Here is a 22,305-nt window from a genome sequence, read left to right on the forward strand (position 1 = left end):
ACCTATGCTTTTCTTCCACAAGCTGCCATCTGCTGTAATGCATCTCTATTTTGAGCTTGAGTCACATGACTTAAATCCACATAAGTGTTGATTGTACATGATTGCCTTTATTGATTCTACCTGGGACGTACCTTGCCTGCATCCAAGTTCATATATAGTTTTACTTTGGACTTTTATTCCACTCTCTCTTTAATACTTTCTTTTCCTGTCCTTCCATTTTTCTGATTATTCTTTTCACTGTGGTAGTGCCTGGGAATTCCAGGCAGGTAGAAAAATGTCCTGTTATTCTATACATGCAACAAATGTTTCTCCAAGAATGTAAAGAATACCTCTGTCTCGCTCTGAAGAGTACCTTATGTTGTAATAACAGCCACTAAATCTTAAAAAAAAAATAATTCAGCCTGAGTAATCCAAAATTAGGGGAAAAAGTACATTTTTTTTTCCAGTGAGTTATTAAAGCTTACTTTGAAACAAGTAATGCTGTTCTTTCGGTGAGTGTAAGTAAGTAAGACTCATAGCCCTTTTTTCCCTGGATCATTAGATTGCAGTAGAAACTAGATTTCAATGCTGTTCCTGTCTTTTGCCAGACTACTTCCAAGATGTGGAGTCTTTTGGCTGTGGTTTGGGGCTTTTCTCTATGTCTCTTTTCCTGAGCAGACTAGTGCTTGCTGCACTGTTTATAATTCACTTTTTCCATGCAGGGATCGAACAGGTAGCCTGGGTGCCAGAGCAGCTCTGATCAAATCAATGTTACCCATACACTTAGAATTAGGCACCTGGTTACACTGCCTGCCTAGAGAGCACTCAGTGAGTTAAATGGCTCATGAACATCCTGAGAACAAATCTCCAGATTTATCTCCAAAAAACAGTTGTTAATGATTTAAAAATACAAGTTCCCTTGATCCAGTCAGGAGGGAGTGTCACTCCTCTTGGGTAGGACTTGACTTTAGAAAGTAAACCGACACTTGAGAGAAAAGACCCAGAATGTTTCCTGCTTTTATTTTGTACTCTTTTTCTCCTTCCCTCACCCCCTTTCTTTTATTTAAATGATGGACTTGAGCTCAGATCATTTGCAAGACTTTTGGATACAGATCAGCAACTATACACAGAGAGTATGAATCTTGAATCTTCCATTTCACACTCTGCCTGAACAGGGTAATAGCTTGAGGTGCTGTCAGGACCTTCATCTGCAAGAAATGATGAGAGTAGCAAACTTTCTGTGATTACACAGCTGGGGAACAGGCCACAGGATCTTTGGATGACTGAACCAGGGAGAACTAAAAAAGCATTTGATTTTTACTGATGCTTACATGTGTGCACACTGGAGCTGATAAATTAAAGAAAGAAGGACTCTGTATTCCTTCTCTGGACAGGAGTGAGATAGGAAGGTAAAGCATAGGGCTGAAATTCAGCTGATTTGGGGTGTCACATCACTATAGGCTGTTTGTTTAGTGGTCTTCTTTGAGGATGAGGTGATCAGTGACCGCAGCTGTGGCTGTGGGAGAGGGAAAGAAAAAGGAACAGTGAGGAGACATGATTCCCAGGTTTATCAGATAGGATATGTTCTGGAGGGGTGGCCAGGAGCTGGGGGGATGCATGTTTCCATGTTCCTCCTCTGTCTGGGAATCCCCTCAAAATCCTGGGAGTCAGTATATATTGGCTTTCATACCAATGGATTTGATAGAGATTTTTGCTTACTATTTTGTTATGGATTAAATTTAAAGAAAATCAAATATCTCAGACATTTGAACAAGGGGATCCTGTGAGATTTAATGCAGAAGACAACCTATGCACAGAGCTCAAGCCGATTGTCTCCTGAAAGTTGCTTTTCCCCTAGAATTTTTCAGCCAACACTATCAAAATTAATTTTGTGTGGTAGTAGCATGCAATCTATGTCAAAACCACCTGAAGCCAACACTATCAAAATATATTTTGTGTGTAAATAGCATGCAATCATATGTCAAAACCATCTGAAGAGAGAAAAAAAAAAAAAAAAAAAAAAAGATGCTATGGTATGGAATAGTCATTTCAACATTTCTGCTCCAGCAACTAGAAATAGGATTTATATTTTACCTGTAAAGTGGGAGAAGCATTAACATGTAAGTTGGTTACTGAAGTAAGTTGGTTACAAAGGAGCCCCTGCATCGTGTGCCTTTGGCTCATCATTACACATTAAGAACGGGATTGCAGAAAGCAGTCTTGGATGCACCAGGATGCAGAGCACTAGTGAGCTAATTCATTATGGGTGGGGTCTTTTTCTTTTTTTTTTCCTTTTTTCTTTCTTTTTTTTTTTTAATTTAGAAGAATGCAATTAAAACTGAACTTGATAATTAATTCTGAACTGGTGAGAACCAGTTCCAGAGATTATGACTATAATGCTATGTAGCCATTGATATAAATATTCATGAGGTTTCATTGTTTTATGGTTTTTTATGAAGCACACAGCTTATCTGAAGAAGTAAAATTAAAGTACTATTATTTGACGTTACAGTGTAAATAAGAGTCAATTGAGAAAAGAAAAAATATACGCACAGTAAAATGTAACATAAATATTCTGTAAATAAGTGTCTAGGTATTTGTGCATTTAAATGTGTGCTGTATGCCATGTTATGTACTTCTGTATGTTATGTACAGACATTGTATAGTTGGTTTATTAGACACTCTTTTACAGGCATATACAAAGTCCCAACATATGAAACTGTTGCACCAAAAAGCATGTGTGCACATATTTCTAGAATCTCCAGCACCCATAAATAACACAGAGAATTAGAAAAGACTAAACAAGATTGGATCTCAATGTGGGAACTACCTGGTTGCTGAAATTCATAGAAATCAACTTAAGTCCCACCAGAAATCAATCAACATTTAAAACTAATCATGTGAGGTTGATGACAGAGCAAGAAAATGGCTTGTCTTATTCCATTCTCGGCTCAAGATGTTCATCATAGCTGCCTCCAAAGCAAACATGGAATCTTAAAAAATCCTGGAAAAATAAAAGTATGCTGACAAACAGTGCCTAAAGGAAAAAATATGGCTAGAAGAAAGTTCAATGCCTGGCTAGACTGAAACAGGCAAGGAAGTCACAGCGAAGAAAAGAAAAATATTTTTCAATTTTTTTTTTTTTTTTTTTTTTTTTTTTTTTTTTTAGTTGAAGTAGAGATAGAGTGGTTTAAAGAAAATTGTTTCATGTGGTGTTGGGGAACTGAGGAAGCTGGCTGTAGCTCAGGTCCTCCAGTCAGCAAACACAATATTCAAATTGGAACAAGATTTAAATCTCCTGCACTGGTATGTTCAGTTCATTTATTGTAAGGCACAGAAAAGTCAAATTCAGTATTATGTGATTAAGCTACATCTGTCTCAGCACAAGCAGTAACCATATTTCTTTAAGTTCAGCAGGTGTTTTGCAAAGAATCTAAAGGATTTTGCACAAAATTAGTGCCTATAATAAAGCGCCAGTGATGAAGAGACAGCTCTTTATATCACTGATATATTATAGTTTCGTTCTAATAAATGTCATTGCCAAATATTTCAAAACCTAAACCAGGTTTGCTGACTGAACTGTTTTGCAAGCATATTTGCTATGCCTTATTGCAAAGATGTTCTTTTATAGACATACAGTTTAGAAATTTTATTTGACACTGCTGACTACTAAATTAGCAGCTTTTCAACTTTGCCAGACTCGTGCAACACAATTGAGATGAAAGGTAAAATGCATAACTTCTGCATTAATTCTTGTTGGTAGTGTCATAAGAATCCTCAAGATGTGTTAATTGAGGATAGAGTATGTGAAACAAATGATGAAGGCCCCTTCCCACCTTGAGGTCCTCTCTCTCCCCTTCCTCTCTCACTTTGCCTATCGTTATGCTGTATGACAGTATGGCTTGCACTGGCATGTGTGGCTCTCTGCAAAGTAAACAAGTCTTTGGTGCATTTCTGCTTCTTGTGAGGGTGTTTGAGAGAAAAGAAGTGACCTTTCCAGCTTTCTGGTTCTCATTTCTTGCATTTACTGCTGGGATGTTACTCTGGGCTATGAATTTCCAGTAGAAGAGACTCATGAAGTTCCCACAGAAGTTTGCCAAAGTTTCAAGACAGAATTCAACAGTGATTTGTCTTTGTCTTTATTTAAAGTCAGATTTGTAATATGAATAGACATTTCTTTGTGTTTGATTTTTATATAAAAATTAAATAAGTCTTTTAAACCATAATTTTAAATGAGATTTTTCTTATTTATTTGATAAAAGGATGGAATTAGCAAACAAACAATCAAAATTATCTAAATTCTAAAAGTATAAAGTTTTGGGAAGGACAAACAAAGGATATGTTTTCTCTGGGGTGTTTTATTTGGTTGGGGTTTTTCCCCCTGGGGATTCCAAAGCAAAATTTTATGGTAGGTTTTTTTTCAGTCAATTGTGACATAGTTTACAGCAATGTACAAATTCCTGAAGATTGGGACTGTGTGATGATGAGTATAAAGCTAGAAAAGTAAACCATGAAGTGGGAGGTTCTGATTCCATCACACAAAGGCTAGTAAAGACCTGAAGAGGTCACCTGTTCACTAAGTTCCTATTGAAAATTTATTTATTTTCTTCCCCCCCCCCCCCCCCCCCCGGGGGATGGGGGTAGGTAGCTTCATTGACTCTCATTTGTCTCCTAAAAAGTACTAAATAGGCAAAAACAAATCCAGCAGACTGAAGGAGAGGTTGGTTATGTTAATTTTAGAGCTTTTAATTTTGATTGACATAAAAATACAATATAACAAGTTGTCCAATCTTTTATTTCAGCTATAAGGGAACAGCAAACATTTTATAATTTCTGGATAAGAAACATAACCTGCAAAAAAACAAAAACAAAACAAAAAAGAAGAAAAAGAAAGGTAGAAAAAGGAAAAGAAAAAGAAAAAAGAAAAAGACGAAGAAAAAGAGAAAAAGAAAAAAGAAAAAGAAAAAGAGAAAAAAAGAAAAGGAAAAAGAAAAAGTGCAGCTCAAGAGTCATCAGTTCTTGTGTTAAAATATGCTTCAACCACTGTCTTGATTCTTATTTAGATTATTATTTTGCTGTCTAAGCACCTTGCCTATAGAGACCCAAATTCAACTGACATAACATAAAATATCTGAGGTATTTCAACTATTAGTGCAGTTACTAAACCACAAAATTTAGGTTCTTCCCACTCTTGCTGGAGAGAAATAAACATTTCCAGCCTCCTGGATGAGCCAGTCCACCCTCCAGAGGCACCTATTTCTTTCCATTGACTATGAAGGGAGCCTACTGTGGCTGTGCTTCTAACATAGGCATCTCACTTAGGTTCCCATAGCTAGCCAGGATGAATCCAAGCCAAAATCAATACCAATAGAAAAATCTATGTCAGACTTCTGGAAAGAAAAAGAAACAAACCCCAAAGCAAAACAGTGTTTCCCTCACCCCTCCGCTCTTCTGATAACCACATAAACCAGAAGCCTTTCCTTAGTGTGTGCTTCCTCAGGAGCACTCCAGCTGTTCTGCATGGAGAATGCTGAAAACAAGGAGAAAATGTACAGGACATAGCTCCAGAGATAACTTCTACCTAGAGTGCAGCTCCCTCTGAAGAGAGCCTTTCTGGGTTCGATGGACCAGCTCTGCAATGAATGGTGACTGACGGACAAGACAAAGACAACTTGTGTACATTTTACAGTGTTGGTACGAATGGATGTCTGGAATTTACTTTCAAATGAATTTATCTTCTGTGATCCTGAACTACTGCACAAGAAGTTCCTTGAATATCCACTTGGCTCCCAGGGTTTCATTAAAATACATTAAAAAAAAATCATCAAGAAACCTTGTCTATGTTGCTTTTCTTTAAAGAACAGAAATAAGTAAGGTGAAGCAGAATGGCAAAGCTAGTTGTAAGATTTCTTCTCAGAAATCTATTTTTACAAAAAAAAAATTAATCACATTTTCAAATATACTGTTGAACATGATAAATATTCTTACCTATAGGACACATTTATGGAAAGGCAAAATACTATAATCATTAAAAAAATGAAGGCTCTAGTTAAGCATTTTGTCTGTTACAAAATAGGTCTTTTTTGTTTTAGTTTTAAAGAGCTTGCAATAATATTTCCAGTGAGCCACTCTTTCTAGTAGGGAAAAAAAAAGAAAACCGCAATGAAACAAAAATATAAGGAGGTTTCCATCCTTTACATCTACTTAATTTTTGTGCCTTGATAAAGGTTTAACCATGGGAATTGATTGCCTAAAATCTTCTTCCTTTTTTTTTTATTTTACTTTTTTTCTTAATAGAAAGTCAAAATACTTGATGAGTTTCATGTAGGAAAATACACCCCAATTGTAATTAGTGTTCTGGCAAGAAGCTCTATGAAATATGAAAAAAGAAGCTATAAAAAATTGAAAATATATTAACATTCATACTTGTGCCAATGCTGTGCGAAAAAGAATGTATGAATCTCATGATTTTCACATCTGCTTATAATGCAACGTGTATCAGAAACATCAGATAGGTAGTTGATTTTCTCTTTGTAAGGCCAGAGTTTGCAGTTTAGCTGAATCTTTCACCTTGTTTTCAGTAACATACTTCAGGAAATATGTCCACCATCTGTAGAGATTTTGGAAGAAGAAATTGGAGAGCTTGAAAATTGTCTTTGGGGTGTGATAGCACTGTCAAGTCTTACAGAAGATGGAAATAATCCCTTTCCTCTGTTATGACAGACAGGACAAGAAGTTCCTCCTTTAAATTACTGCAAGGGGGGATACTAACTATGAATTGATAAACCAAATGGTGCAGCTAGTTAGGGGTCAGAATATAGTTTCATAAGGAACTGTGGGGTTTCCAACTTTGGAAGACTTTCAGAATAGTTTAGGCAATGGTTAACTCAAAGCAATAGGGTGATGTCAGGTTTGGCACATGCCTGGGCCATAAAGTCAGTCTGTCTGACTTCTTGACGTCATTTTGAACCATGTTCTTCTGTGATCCTGTGAAGAACCATTCGAGGGATAAAGGCACAAAGGTGAGCATTGATAGTAAGAATTCAATTTCCAGTTGTTCCTGGACTTTTTGTGTCCTGCAGCAATTATCTTTCGTCTTCTCATACCTCAGCTTCACAAAACAATACAAATTCCCTGGTTTATCAGGCCATAAAGGTGCTGATGAAATGGCATCTAAGAGGGTGTCCAGTATAGTGGTGACTGAAACTGTAGAAGAGCCCAGAAGATGAAATAGTGACAATTATTATAACTATCTACTCAACCTGAAAATAGGCTGTATTTACATGTTCAAAAAGAGTATTAATACTGGTTTACAGATAAGAAATTATAGGCCCTTTAAAAAGAAAAAAAAAACAAAAACAACTCAGAAAAGGGATTTCGAGAATATATTTACATATTTGTGGTGGGTTAATTTAAATGAACTCTTTAATTACTTCTGTGAAATGAGTGGAATCACAGAATAACAGAATCATAGAATGGTTTGGGTTGAAAGGTATGTTAAAAATCATCCAACTCCTCTGCCATGGGCAGGGACACCTTCCACTAGACCAGGTTGCTCAAAGCCCCATTCAGCCTGGGCTTGAACACTTCGAGGGATGGGACTTCCACAGCTTCTCTGGGCAACCTGTGCCGGTGCTTTACTACTCCCAGTACCCTTTATAGACTGGATAGAATAGTTAAATAGAATAGACATTGATGCCAATGGTTATATTTCACTTGTTTCAAAGGGCAAATAACTATCTCTTTGACCAAGAACTTAATTAAAAATCCTAGGCTTATCCTTAACTACTCCTGGCAATGTTACCTGTGCTTTATTCCTGCAAATGATGTGCTTACATGTCTTTTATATTCTCTTTGGTCTGGCAACTACAAGGCATCATCATTGAAGTTCAGAGCTTGCACATAGCCCTGTACCATCCTGTGCTGAGATTTAGTGACTAATAATGAGAAAAGAGATATAGTAGTATATTAATGACCTGGAATTTATTTTGGAATGAAAGTGAATGTGAACTCTTATTTTAGTGCATTAGCTTTTTTTTTTTTCTTTTTTTTTTTCTTTTTTTTTTTTCTTTTTTAGACATGAATTCTCTGTTATTTATGGAATACTAGCTATGTAAAGGGCATGTAACATTTTAATGAATTAGGCTTCCAGAACCAGAAAAAAAAAGGTGGAAAAAAAATGGATACCAGACCATTTTCATGTTATCAAAGATACTGGCATATTCATTGTTTAGCAGTAAATAACACAGAGTCACCACATTAGGATGGAGATGAAGTAGGGACTCCACTACCAAAGTGCAACTAGTGTTTTATTATAAACGTAATTCTGAATCACTCCTCTCACCTCTTCTCCCCAAACTTATATAGGTAATAACTTGCAAACATCTTGCTTTTACTTTAAAACTGTTTTACAAGTTTTGCAGCTGGGGAGAATTTCTTTATTTTGCCAACTTTGAATTTAATCAAACAAGTTCACTCAGAGACATAAGAGAGGAGCCTGAGCCACTTCCCTCTTTAGGGAGATGTCTCCTAATATTTACAGAGAGAACTTCAAGGATCAAAAATGACCCTCTCCTACGCCAGCAAATGGATTACTTTTAGGTGTCTGCAAGAAAAAACAGTGACCTGGACACTTTTCAAGGGACTGAATTTGTCTGCATTTCCTGTGGAAGAACCAATCTCTAGAAAATTCTGAAATTGCTGTCCACTGCCAAGCTCATAAACATGGGTCTGCAGTGAGATCTATTACATCCTTGCAGGCCTGCATAACCGCAGTACCTGTATTTAAGCTCTGAAGTGGTATATATTAGTGGGTCATACAAACAAAATGAACATAAAGACAGCTCTACCAAGTCAGACCATCCATTTATCCTGTCTCCAGCAGCAATCAACAGTAGATAGCTGATAAGGAATGTAAGAGTATGTCAGTCATAGAATGACACTTTATGACGGTACTCTTCTGGCCTCCAAAATTAGGGACTACGGATATATTTTTTTTTAAGAGGGAGAGGTAGTATCTTTGCATTTAGTACCTTGAGAAATATTATTCTTTCATTTAATTTGTCTTTTGAAATCATGTAAAATTTTAACATTCATTCATTTCTTCTTATGTGCACAGTCTGCGAAGAAAAATTCTCAATCTTTTATTACATAAAATATAATTGAGAATTTAAGATGTGATATTTGGAAAAGACTGTGAGAAATTGTTTTCTATTCAGCTTCTCCATGTCATCCATGGTTTTGTTTAGTCTGTCTTGTACATACTGAAACTACAGAGGCAACTTAATTGATCTGGCAAACATATGCCAGCTTGGCTGCCTGTATTAATAGAGTTTAATTTACAGTTTATCATTCAGGCTAAAAAAATAATAATTATTATTTTCTTTGACATTTAAGAGATACTGGACACCTACCTGGCTTAAACACCATTGGAAATGTCATCCCTAAAGATAAGCATCTAAAAAATCCCTATGTTTAGATAATTGAAACCTATGAAAGGACTAAGTTTGTAAAGTCCATTAATAGTAGACCTAAAAAGAATCAGGAGATAGAAATCACTAAAAGCTTCAGGACATAAAAATGCTTACAAACCCCAAAAAGCCATGCTTTAAACATCTCAAGCAGATAAATTCTATTGAGGAGGAAACACTTGTCGTTTGTGTGTACATATACCCTTCTCTCTTCAGTGTAACGCTTCAGTCTTATGTTTAGATGTATAGAGAGCTCAGAATTAAGTTTTCATTGTATGGTTTACTTGCTACTGAAGTCATGCCTTTGTAGGTCCTATGCACACTTACAAACATCTGTTTAAAGGAGGGCAGCAACATGATGTACTGAGAAGTGCTTCATGAACAAAAGCTACAATCATTTAATTATGAACACTTGCATCAGCTTGGACAAAAGTTATTTTGTCTCTGTCAGTGGTCAGTGCTGAGGCAGCATTTATCAGAAACTAAATGGACAGATAGAAAAACACACATACATTCAAAGCAGGAGGTATGGACGTGTATCCTGATCATTAACCTAAAACACTTCTAGCTGCTGACAAATAGAGACAACTTGGATGAGAGCTTGTATCCAGAGCCTGTTTTTTGCTTAATGTTGTTACATGATCTTTCAGTGCTCTTCAATAAATAATTCCAATCCATTCCTTATTAATCCCCTTCCTCCCTTTCCTGATGTTGTATAAGGATGCATATTTTCAGATTTAATTCTTAGTTTTATGTTGCTGTTTTCTTTTAAACCTTCCATTCAAGCACTGCAGGCTACCCATTGTCTCCCATTACATTATGTACTGCACCTAACATCATGGAGATGTGGTATTATCAAGGGATTCTAGACATTACTGAAACACAAATTATAATAATACAGTATTGCAGCTGCTCAGCCAGTGTTCTAGTATGGAGCCAAAAAAGTCCCCTTCTCATTTCCTCACGCCCTATTTCCATCTTTATAGAATTGCAGATGTGAAGAGGAGAGGAAAACAATGATAAAACCCCCTTGTGATTGTTTTCTGGAAGGGACAATACTTTTATAAATCCCCCTTGAAGCAGTACTTGATTTTGTAATAAGTTTTTCTTTCCCTGGCAGTGCTGCTCAGAAGGGGCTGCACATATTTCAGGGTGTGGGGGGAAAGGTTACAGGGCAGAGAGGGAGAGGAAGGCAGGGGAAGGGAGGCTGATAGTTTTGTAACTGAAAATGATGTCCTCAAATCCTTTAAAAAAATATCTTCCATGCCCTCAAGTGCCCATTGCAGAGCAAATGTTCACAGTCTTGAGCACTGAACCAGCCATCTTCTTTTACAGCATATACCTTTCGGGAGGTGCCAACAATGGCAGATATTTCAGGATTATTCACATAAGAAGGCAGAATTAAAAATCTCGGCTCCTGGTGGAGCAGCAAGGAGGCTGGAATTTACCTACCATTGTTCAAGCATAGGGTGACAGCAAGGCTGCAGCTGCTTGGCTCCCTCTTAAACAAACCTCCTAACCAGCCACCATGGAGTGTCTTTCACTCTGTTCCCATGGCAACACCTCTATCCTCTGGTGCCCATGGTGTCTCTAATGCTTTTGACTAGTTGGATTCCTTGGCACCTGCCTCCAGTGCCAGGTCTTGTCAAAGCTTATTAGACTGAGAATCCATTTCAACTGCACTAGTGGAAAAAGAAAGAAGACATATATAGTTCACTTGAGATCTCTTTCAAATCCCAGCAGAGCAAATTTCTCAAGTTTCCAACTAATAGCTGAACTTGCCTAGGGCAAAGACGTGCACAATCACACTCACATATACACAGAAACTCCTTCCATCACATCCACTCTTTCCTTCTGCAGAGTACAGATGTATGATCACACTCTCTTGTGTTCACAGTCTAATACAGATGCTCTTGCTTTTGTTTGCAACAAGAACCCCCCTAAAAAATCCTGGTTTTTAATGCATGAGCAAACTGTCGTACACAGACAACTCCCCCCTGAGGTTTTACACATTATCTCATCACAGACTTGCCTGCACACGTGTAGTTACAGGAAATGTGATGTCCCTCTGCTATGCTGATGCACAGAAACTTCCCATCTTACAAGTGTTCATGTGATTGACGCATGCTACGACAGACTTTGTCTTGTCACACACTCACTCTTCTACACTCACTATGGCTCCTGCAAAGTCATTGTTTGTCTAAATACAGGTAAAACTTTACCAACTTACTGGAGAAACAAAAGACATATTTCTAACAAAGACAGATTCTCATTGACTAGGAGGAATAGTGTTATAAGTGCACCTCGCTATAATTATATCCCATGCTCATAACCCTTGTGTCTGAATACCTGTATATTTCTAAGCATATTAATATTCATCAATGACCTATATGCTGGGACCTGCAATGCGTTTTTGATGGGTATGTTTTGCCAGGTAGGGGGATATCTGTTTTTACCTCAGTCCCCAAGCTGACTTTTTCAGTCAACATAAATTCAGAGTTTCAATTTAAGGTTTAACAGAGACACACTGTTTCTCCGGTCTCCACCTGTATTTCATGCTGTAGACTGATGACTTTGTTTAGTCAAATCTGAACAAGATCTGTCTGGCAGTGTCTAATCTAAATAAGTAATCTAAGCTCTTTCTACAGAGAAAGAAAGGAAAAGACCTGTAGAAGACGATTCTATACACTCAAATTCCTGCTAAATATCTCCTTTTTAAAGGAACTTAGGTGATTGTATACTTTGCTAAGTATGTAAATTACATGACTAAAAATAAATCTGGGGCAAAATGGATATGCATTTGGATTTGCTTTTGGAGGAAAAGCTGGGACTACTTTCTTCAGGTTAACTTCCAATGTGCAGGATTCTTTCAGCAAAGAATGCATCAATTTCCTCTGTTAATATGCTTCCCTAAGCTGTCCAAGGAAGCAATAGCTCCATAGACCTGGCCCTCACTGTACTTGCTAGGGCATTGCCTTTTTACTTAGATGAGTGACAAGCAGCTGTGGATCTCTCTGAACAAATCTATTTCATTGAAGCCCTTCCTATCTTGAAATTGTCCAAATTGCTACATGTTTATGTGATGTGATTCAGAGTACAACTGGTCTAGATTATCTGCAGCTTCTACGGAATGTTTAAAAGCTTTATCAATATACTGGACATCAGTTTCTGGAATCAAGTCATTCTAAATTTTTTTTTCATAGGGACATCTCTCTACATCATATTTTCACTACATGAAGACCTGTTTCATTGGCTATGATCTTAAATAGGATTCTCAGGAGCAAAGAACACAGGTGTGAAAAGGAAAAACAATTTTGAATTCATAAGCCCTTTCATATGTGTGTGCAGGCAAGGGTGTGGTAGGTGATTTTGTCATGAAGACCAGACTGTACAGATATTCTTGTGTCACCAGTCCCCCAAGAGTGTAGTGACATGTAAAATGACTCCCCAGACCTAATGACCTTTGCTGTCGGGAAGGCATGCAGGATGTATGCCAGCCTGTCTACTACCTAGTTTTTGTCATGTGACAGTTTTGTATAAGTTCATGCTTATCATTGGACATGGTTAAAACATGATTAATTCATTTTATTCTGTCTTCAGTGAAGGTTAAAGGGAGATTTTAACATTTGGTGAGATGGTTGCAAAAGTTAATCTGTAATTACACGGACTACACAAAATTGGTGAGGCCTGTTGCCAGTAATTTTTTAAGACCCCTCTCACCTGAGGGGTCTTGGGTCTTGAGGAATAGCTCAGTCTCCTTCATTATGCTGTTGTCAGAGAGCAGCCATCAGTGGGATGCCACCCAGCACAGGACACAAGCTCCATTCACAAAGATTCTACAAATTCTTTTGGTGTGCCGCACAGGACAGACGTGTCTTTCGAAGCTGACAGCTGGGCCTGCAGCTTTAAAGTGCGTTTCATCCATTAATTTTGAGGACAATGCTAACTACCACTGCTTCTGTCGCAAGCATGCTTCTCTAAACTGTGTTGTGGTCACTATACCACTCCAAGGCTTGCTTGCATGCATCAGAAACTCTAACTAGGACTTTGTAACATACAGCTTGCTTTCCCCTCAGGGCTGAGTAACTAAACATGCCCTTCTGTTTCTGCTTCACTCATAACTTTAGTGGAACTCACAGTAGTTGGATTTCAAACTTACCTAATTAAAAGTAATCATCAAAGAAAGCCAAGGAACCTGTTTACCCACAGAACTCATTGGCTATGTGAATATCTTAGTTTGGGCTGTCTGCTTGATTCTTTATACTACAATTAAAAGGTTTAGTTTCTCCCATCTCTCTAGTGCATCCTAAGACAATCCACAGTTCAGCTTATCTAGTCATATCAATTATGTAGTTTTAAGATAATTGCATAAAATCACAGTAGTATCATTCAATTTCTCCTTAAGAATTCATAACACATAAGCAAAATAGGCAACTAAATTAAGTGTAGGGTATTGTGGTTGTTTCTTACTGACAGTTTTGGATAGCTTTTGTTTTTCAAGGCTTCCCATTGGGTAACGATATGTCTGGGAGCCCCACATTAATCTAAAGGTCTCAAAACTTTTAAGCTTCTAGTTTTAAACCATCCACTTTAGAAAGGCAGTGTATTGGTTGCTAAAGTAGAAGAATCCTTTCTGCAGGAAGTGTTGAAAGTCTTTGCCTTCAAAAAAGCATGTACCATTCTTTTTTTTTTTTTAAAACTCATATTGTTTTCTAAAATGGAGTCATGAGTTTCAGACAGCATAAGTTTATTCCTTGTACTTGTGTGCAGCCAGAAAAAAAAGTTTTCCTAATTGTATTCCATTTTGTAATCTCAGTCTCATCTGTGCATCAAGATAGCCTGAGACCGAGACATTCTTATGTCAGTTGAGTTTAGAAGCGGTGTTCCTTTCATCAGAAAAGTTTTAATCCCTGGAGAATAAGGGTTCCATATCTCCATCATGAATAGTCTAGGCAGAAAGATGGATAACCTTGATAACTGAAAATTCAACCTTGCAAAAATTCATCTGCTGAATAATAAGATGTAATTTGTACATGCACTTGTTAATTCCATTCAAAGCTCTGGCAGTGATGTTTTGGAGGCTTCAGTGCACTTAACTAACCTAAATTGTACATTTCACATTCAAGACTTAAACTGAAACAATAACACATTTAACTAAAATTTAGAATCCAGATATGTTAGCAGAAAAGCAAAGGTTTTAAAATAAAATTAATTTGTTTTATTTTATTCATAATTTTTGGGGGGTTGTTCTCCACAGTTTCCAAAACCCAGTTAGTATAGGTATAAACCCACAATATTTCCTCACTTAGCCTGACATATTTTTGTCATTTTTTAAACCTGAAAAAGTAATTATTCCTTCTTGTCTGCCCCTTTTACAGCTTGTATCTTTCTTCTTGCTCATTTTGCTCTAACACACAGCAGAAGGGCTGTGTCTGAAATGACATATAGGGCACATTTCAGCCTCCATTTCAGCTACAGGCATCTTAACTATCGGGGAGCAAGGGATTGCTAATGTGAGCATGAAAACCTTTAATTTTAAGCACATGGAGCAAGGATAACAGGAGATTGAGCACTGGTAGGGTGATTGGTAGATGGATGCTGGTTCATGCTCTGGGGTGCTCCTGGTAGGATACTTTCCTACCTTCCTCAAAATTGCAAATTAGGTATAGCCATTCCTTAAATAAAATAGGTGTAGTTCTTCCTGGATCTGAAATCCCACTGAACTTATAACAAAACTGGGTCCTTATTAAGCAACTTCAGTTCCAAAGAAAGACTGCAGCATCAAATAAATACAGCAGTTTTGCACCCGGACATAGTCTTATGAAACCCTATGGTTCTGTCCTATGTCGAGCCACCTGACAGACCCACTGAGTTTCATCTCAACAATTTCTGTTCTGTTTCACAGTCTGATGCAGATATATCTATGTGCACATATAAAATTTATTTCAAGGGGTTCTTGACCTGATTGCACCCTCTAAGATCAAATGTTACAAAGTCTGAAATGTTCTCATTCCTTCAAGTGAGGTCACATTACTTCAGTTTCTGGTTCCTTTCACTCTCAAATGTGGGCTGGCGCAGTACTTTAATGGGAAAAAAACAAGGACCTCGGTGGTATTGGAGATAGATGTTTCAGATTGCAATCATCCCTAAAGATCTCTTCCGTGATTAGTGACTCCATTGGCTTTTAGCTGTGAATTCTTCACTTCATTAACTCATTCCATAAAATACTTTGGACCTCTGAGATGCACAAGGAACATGTAACTTCTCATATTAATTTGCCTCTAGGTAGTACACCAATAATGGTGTAAAAAAAGGAAGTATACAGACACACTTGTCAGACCCACATGAAAGCACACAGTTACTCATGACAAGACTTTCAAGTTGTTCTCTGTAACTTTCCTTCTGTAGAAGTGAAGTGTGTAGGCACTGTCTGTAGCCAATTTATAGAGGAAGAAACCTTCACAGATGCTTCAGCTCATGTATCTTAAGGAGCTTTCTTAGGAGGAGGTGTCTCCATTGCGAATAGAGAGAGCCTATGTGATCAACCTAAACTCAAAATCTAGCATTTACACAGTCAAGCAGGTGAGATGAAACACATAATTGACTTCCTTGGTTCACCTACAGAAGGTGCATACCACCTTACGCATTCTCTCAGTTTTCATACCTTTTCTTGTCCAAATGTAATTGATGATTTGCATTATTAAAGAATAGCATCACATAGTTGAAATTAACAGGAGTTTGTCATTGGCATTTGAAAACTTACTACATTCCTCCCCAAATCTGGATAATATTATATGCTGAGGGCATGCTTACTTATTGGATGGTTATGAACCCTTATTAAGGCAGACTGCATTAGGATACCTTAATGAAGTACGCTTCTCTGTAGCTCCTCTGTAGATGGTGATGATGATGATAATGGTGATTATTAATGTTAACATTTGTTTTATTACAATTTTAATTTTAACATTTACACTACAGCAACAGGAATTAAAACACTAAGTTGAATAATAGCAATAATGATTGTCAAATAATAACTATCATTGTATATCACAGTAGCAAAGCTGTGAAGAACCACTGACTAATTAAAATAATCACACTATGCTAAAACTTAGAGCTGAACAAAGGCAGTACTGAACAAACTGTCTCTTCTCCAGTCCTAGAAGATTTGGATGCTAAATGTTTTTAAGTATTAATGTTCACCATGGGAAATACCTAACAGAAGACAAACAAATGAGTCTTGGCAAGAAGTTGTTGGACGGAAGGCAGCAAAAATTAGGGAGATTTTCTCAGTTCTTTGCTAGCTATGATCACAATTTGTTATCCAAACATCCAAGGTCAGGTCAGCTATAAGAAAGAAACAGATCCCCAAGATTTTAGACCACTTTGATATCCATCAGGATGGATGTCATTGTACATATGCAATGTATCATTAGAATTATTATTGCTGCACATTACAAATAATGTTTGTCTAGAATGTTTTCTGAAAGAGACTGACAGTGGTGCAATCACTGATGTTCTCTGTAATGGGAAAAACAATTAGTTTTCAGTCATTTGCCTTCCTGGGAGTGCTGTATGTGAAATTATATCCCTTCTTCAATGAAGAGACTCTGTAAAACTTAATATTTCTGTTGCAAGACTTTCAGACAATAAGGGTGGATCTGATCCCCTGCTTGCTGTTTGTGTCACTGTTTTTGGAAGCTATAATCACACTGCAAGCATCTAGGACTGAAAGCATTCTCTGATGATTTTCCAAAGCCCCTGCTGATGTTCTGGGGAGTCAGATATGTGAAAATCAGTGAGGAGTCTGGGAATACTGGTGGCAATGTGACCTGGATATCTTTCTAAAAGACTGTGTCTTGCATATCCAGGAATAAGACTTCATGCAAGAATTACTTGGGAAAAAAAAATTGGCTTGTTACATACGAGGTCAGAATGAATGTTTATAATGAGCTTTTTGAGCCTTAGCAAAGTATGTATCTAAGTATTTATCTGTGGTCCCTGGCAGCAAGAAATGCCAGGAGGATATTTCGAGAGAGGAAATTACACACAGTTATGGTGTAAGAAACGTACCTATACCCAATAAGCAGACAAAGTCTAACTACTTACCTGAAGTACATCTGGAATCTAAACCTCTCAGAAGATTAAGAAGTTTCTGTGCTGTGGTGGAAATATTTTTCCTGATCTCTAGAGCTGTTATGATTACCTGGATCCATTTGTACATGAGGTGGTTTTCCTTGCCCTTCTAGTCCAGCTGAGAATCCAGGACAGATGGAATAAAGTTAAAAAGCTTTGTAAACTTCATTTAGAGTTCCTTTCACCTAAATGTAGGCATAAAAAACATGGTGGTTATGGCTGAACTAATTATCCTAGACTCTCCTTCTAATCATGATACAAATTGCCTGGTGCAGATTATGGTATGTAGAGGTGGATTTGGAGGACTTCCTTTCTGTGGATAAAAATATGACAACAGTTTATCAGAGATACAGCAGTCTTGTTGATTTAGAAGTTCTGTATGCAGAAGAAAAATAGCAAAACTTTCTCAAGAAAGGTAGTGGTATTTCATCATTTGCTTTTTCAACAAAGCGTATGTCTAGAAGGTATTTTCTGGGTATAAGATGTTGACATAAAGATACCTGATAGATCAAAAGAAGACATTTACATTCATATTTAAATGTTACCCAGAACCAAAGGCAGGTCTTTACAGGTCTCTGATAAATCCTTCAGTAAAAATAATACCCTAAGGGGTGGGGGAAATCCCTAAAAACACTGTGAAACCTTGCACTTAGGTCAAGTTTCAGTATTTTTGGATGTTAGTTGCTGGATGTTCTGATAATTTGCAGGTAAATATCCCAGTGATTAGCTAGGTTAGAGTCACAGTTTTGCTTATAGAAACAATTTCAGTTAACCTAAAGATAATCTGAATGGTGTTATCTTCTTTAATTTATTAGTAGTATAAATGAAGTCTAGTCAGTCTTATTAGTTCAGATCTAGTTATTACAGAAGAAAAATACTTTTATGCAGAAAAACTTGCAACTATAATGAAAATAGAGTTATAATGCTATAGAACACTTAGGCTTTACTTCTTTTCATGGTGTTATATTAACCCTTCTACCATTCTATGGTCCCAAGGTCACTAACTTCATTCACTTGCAGTGGGATATTATGGCGAGTTGTCAGGATCAGGAGCCCTTTGTGGTTTATTAGTGTCATTTATATAAAAAGATGGTTTTATAACTAAACTCAATTAAAAAAAAAAAAAAAAAAAAAAAGAGTTAAAACTATACCCAGTTTTAAAAACTAAAACTCAATATATCCTATGCGTCTTAGTGGAATTTCCTCTGGTGTATTTGAAAATGGGAGCAAATTTTCTAATAAAACTCTAATCGTATGTGGTTAATTTGTTTAGAGTGTCTTAAGGCACTCTACAGCCACCTATCCTACTAGTAGATTAAGCCAGTTATTCCATGCTGAGACAAATACTCAGTCCTGGTTTTCACTTCAAAGAGCTTACTGCCTAAGTTTAGATACATGACATGGAAATGAGAAGTGACAAGTGAACAAAAGAAACAGCAGGAGAGAGAGGGAGCACGAAAGGATATGGTTTACAGAATTATCATAGAGTTTCTTGAAGGCATGTTTCATCTTACAAATTTAGTCATCAAAGTTGCGTATCTAGTATTAGCAAATAGAAGACCATTTCCGCATGTGGTCAATGGATCTAAATGGAGGCCTCCAGAAAATTATTTAATTTAGAAATGTATTTCACAGTGAATAAATGACTTTCTGGATGCCACTCTCTCTCTGCTCTAACAATTGAAAGACTCTTTGCTTGTGCTAATCACCTAGCTTTCTGTTTGTAATGTTTTATATGATAAATCTTTTGTAAGAAGACCATATGGCTAGCTAAGATGGTAGAAGTAACAAGGCAATGATAAGGAATTACATTAGTGAAAGCTTATGGAGCTTCATCTTGTCCTGTCCACCATTTTAGAATTGTTTTAAAGAATGACACAGACCAACTGCATTCTTCTGCCTTATTACATTTAAATGTAGGACGCTGTCAGCAGTGGCTTTCCTATGGTGAGACCCTTCTTTGACTCAGAACAGTGTTCAGTGAACAAACTGACCCAATGCTCAGCTGTTTATTTTGACAGATTTCGTAGGCAGAGTGCCTTGTGCTCCTGGGTAGGAACACAACCATGCAATGAAAGTCATTTAATAAAAAAGTAAAGCAAGTTTTTTATCCTAAACACATTAATGACCAGTAGTAAATAGTCCCAGAGACCTAGCACAATGTGGGTTTTCAGACTTCAAAGGACTCAATAACTCCATGTTTTGTGTGAACACAGCTGAAGTTTACATATTATTCAGCTCTTACAAGCTAAAGAGACTAGGGCTGGCATTGTGGTGCTGAGGTTTAACCCCAGCCGGCAACCAAGCACCACTCAGCTGATCGCTCACTCCCCCTTACCCAGAGGGATATGGAATAGAATCAGAAAGGGATGTAAAAGTCAGGGGCTGAGATAAGAACAATTTAACAGGTAAAGCAAAAGCTGGGCACACAAGCAAAGCAAAGCAAGGAATTCATTCACCACTTCCCATGGGCAGCAGGTGTCCGGCCACCCCCAGGACAGCCGGGCTCCATCACACATAACAGTTACTCAGGAAGACAAACACCATAATGCCAAATGTTCCCACCTTCCTTCTTCTTCCCCCAGTTTATATACCCAGCATGATGTCATAGGTATGGAATATACCTTTGGCTAGTTCGGGTCACCTGCCCTGGTTGTGTCCCCTCCCAATCCCCTGTGCCCCTGCAGCCCTCTCGCTGACAGGTCCTGAAAGACTGAAAAGTCCTTGACTTAGTAGAAATATCACCCAGCAACAACTACCAACATCAGTGTCCTATCAACATTGTTCTCATATCAAATCCAAAACACAGCACTGCAACAGCTACTAAAAAGAAAATTAACTCTATCTCAGCTGAACCCAGGACAGCAGGAAACCTTGAAAATTAAGCATCTGTATCAATCTGTGCTGAACCAAATCTGATTCCAGGGGCTGGGCAGAAGGAGGAGAAAAATGTGACAGATGCAAAAAATGAAATTTCAATTGCATTCCTAGATCATACTTTAGAAGTAATTACTGGCTTAATATATGGGACTGGTTTAGTTTCTATAGACATTTAGACATGAAAAAAAATCTTGTTTTCATCACAGAGTCCGCAAGATACGTTATGATTAGCAGGAAAAGTACTAGCAGCCTATTCAGACTTTACAGCCCTTAAAAAACAGACATCACACAAGTAATTCAGAACTTTTGGCTGAAAGAGGGGGCTAGCGGACAGGGGTTTTAGTAGGGCCTGTAGCAATAAGACAAGGGGTAATGGTTTTAAACTAAAAGAGGGCAAATTTAGATTAGGTATTAGGAAGAAATTCTTTATTATGAGGGTGGTGAGACACCAGAACGGGTTGACCAGAGAAGGAGTTGATGCCCCAGTCCTGGCAATATTCAAGGGCTTTGAGAAACCTTGTCTAGTGGTAGGTGTTCCTCCCCATGGCCATGGAATTGGAACGAGATGACCTTTAAGGAACCTTCCAATGCAAATCATTGTATGATTCTATAATTCTATGATATTAGCTTCTTTCAAGGAGTGCAGACACTTCTAGGCTCCTGAACACTGCATAAGAAAAAATTAAGTCCTGGGAGTGTCTGACACAGAGCATGAATTAAGTCTTCCCTCTGGGCACCAGTATCTTTTCAGTATCCAGAATGCTACATCTGTTTCCTAAGTTGTATGCCCACTGTGGGAAAAAAGAAGATAACTAGGACTGAAACTGAATTTAGGCAGTTTGGATGCAGTCCATAGTGACTTCAGAATGGAGGAATGTCTTCCAACATAAGGCTTTGATCTGTGGCTAAAGCATCTTTCCTCTGTAAATGTCACCATTCTTTAGTCTGTAAATACCACCTACATCATGTATAAGAATAAGTTTTAAAATGGACAGATTTAATGCTCCTTTCTAACACAGGGAGTTTATTATCATCTAAAGGATACCGCCACTTTTCTTTTTTTTTTCTTTTTCTTTATGCTGCAATTTAAAATGTAAGCGTAAAGCAGTACTTTGCCAACAACCATTACATATTATACATAGATGGATTAAAACTAATTGCTGAAAAATCTCACTTGTATACACAAAATACAAAATTAAACCATTCCTCTCCTACCTCACACTCAAATGCTTCCACAGACATGTAGTCTATTCACTTGAAATTATACACACTGACAGACTACCCTTAGACTCTCAGAGGTCTTTCTACACACCTTGTGTAAACATATAGCAGCTTCCACCTTAGGAACTGCATCTAGATATGTGCTGGACAAAAGGCAACCTGAGATTCACACCTGCACCCTTACACTGGACTGCAAACAGACAGAGACATTCAGTAAAACATGCATGCAAGCTTTGGTGCATGTATTCATTGTAGAATCACATTATGGAAGCATGCTTAAGATCACAGGCTATATATAATTCAAAATTTCAAAAAGTGAGAGATTTCTTCCTCTTCAGTTTAGGCATTCTAAAGGACATGCAAAAATAGGAAGATGGAATGAACATATTAAAAAAACAATTGGAAGTAATGGGTTTACTTTTTGCTTGGATAATATTTCCACAAAGCTTGTGAAATATCAAATATATCGGGTGAGCCAGATATATCTTTGTTTGAAAATTTTAACTAATTGAAATGTTAAAACTATGTTTTAATTTGAGGTAAATGCTGCTTTTTATCCGCCATGTCAACACTTTTTAATGAAAAAATTTGAAACTAAGGAATTTTGAAATACAGTTTTAAT

This window comes from Falco peregrinus, chromosome Z (assembly GCF_023634155.1).
Source record: "Falco peregrinus isolate bFalPer1 chromosome Z, bFalPer1.pri, whole genome shotgun sequence".
Taxonomy (NCBI): domain Eukaryota; kingdom Metazoa; phylum Chordata; class Aves; order Falconiformes; family Falconidae; genus Falco; species Falco peregrinus.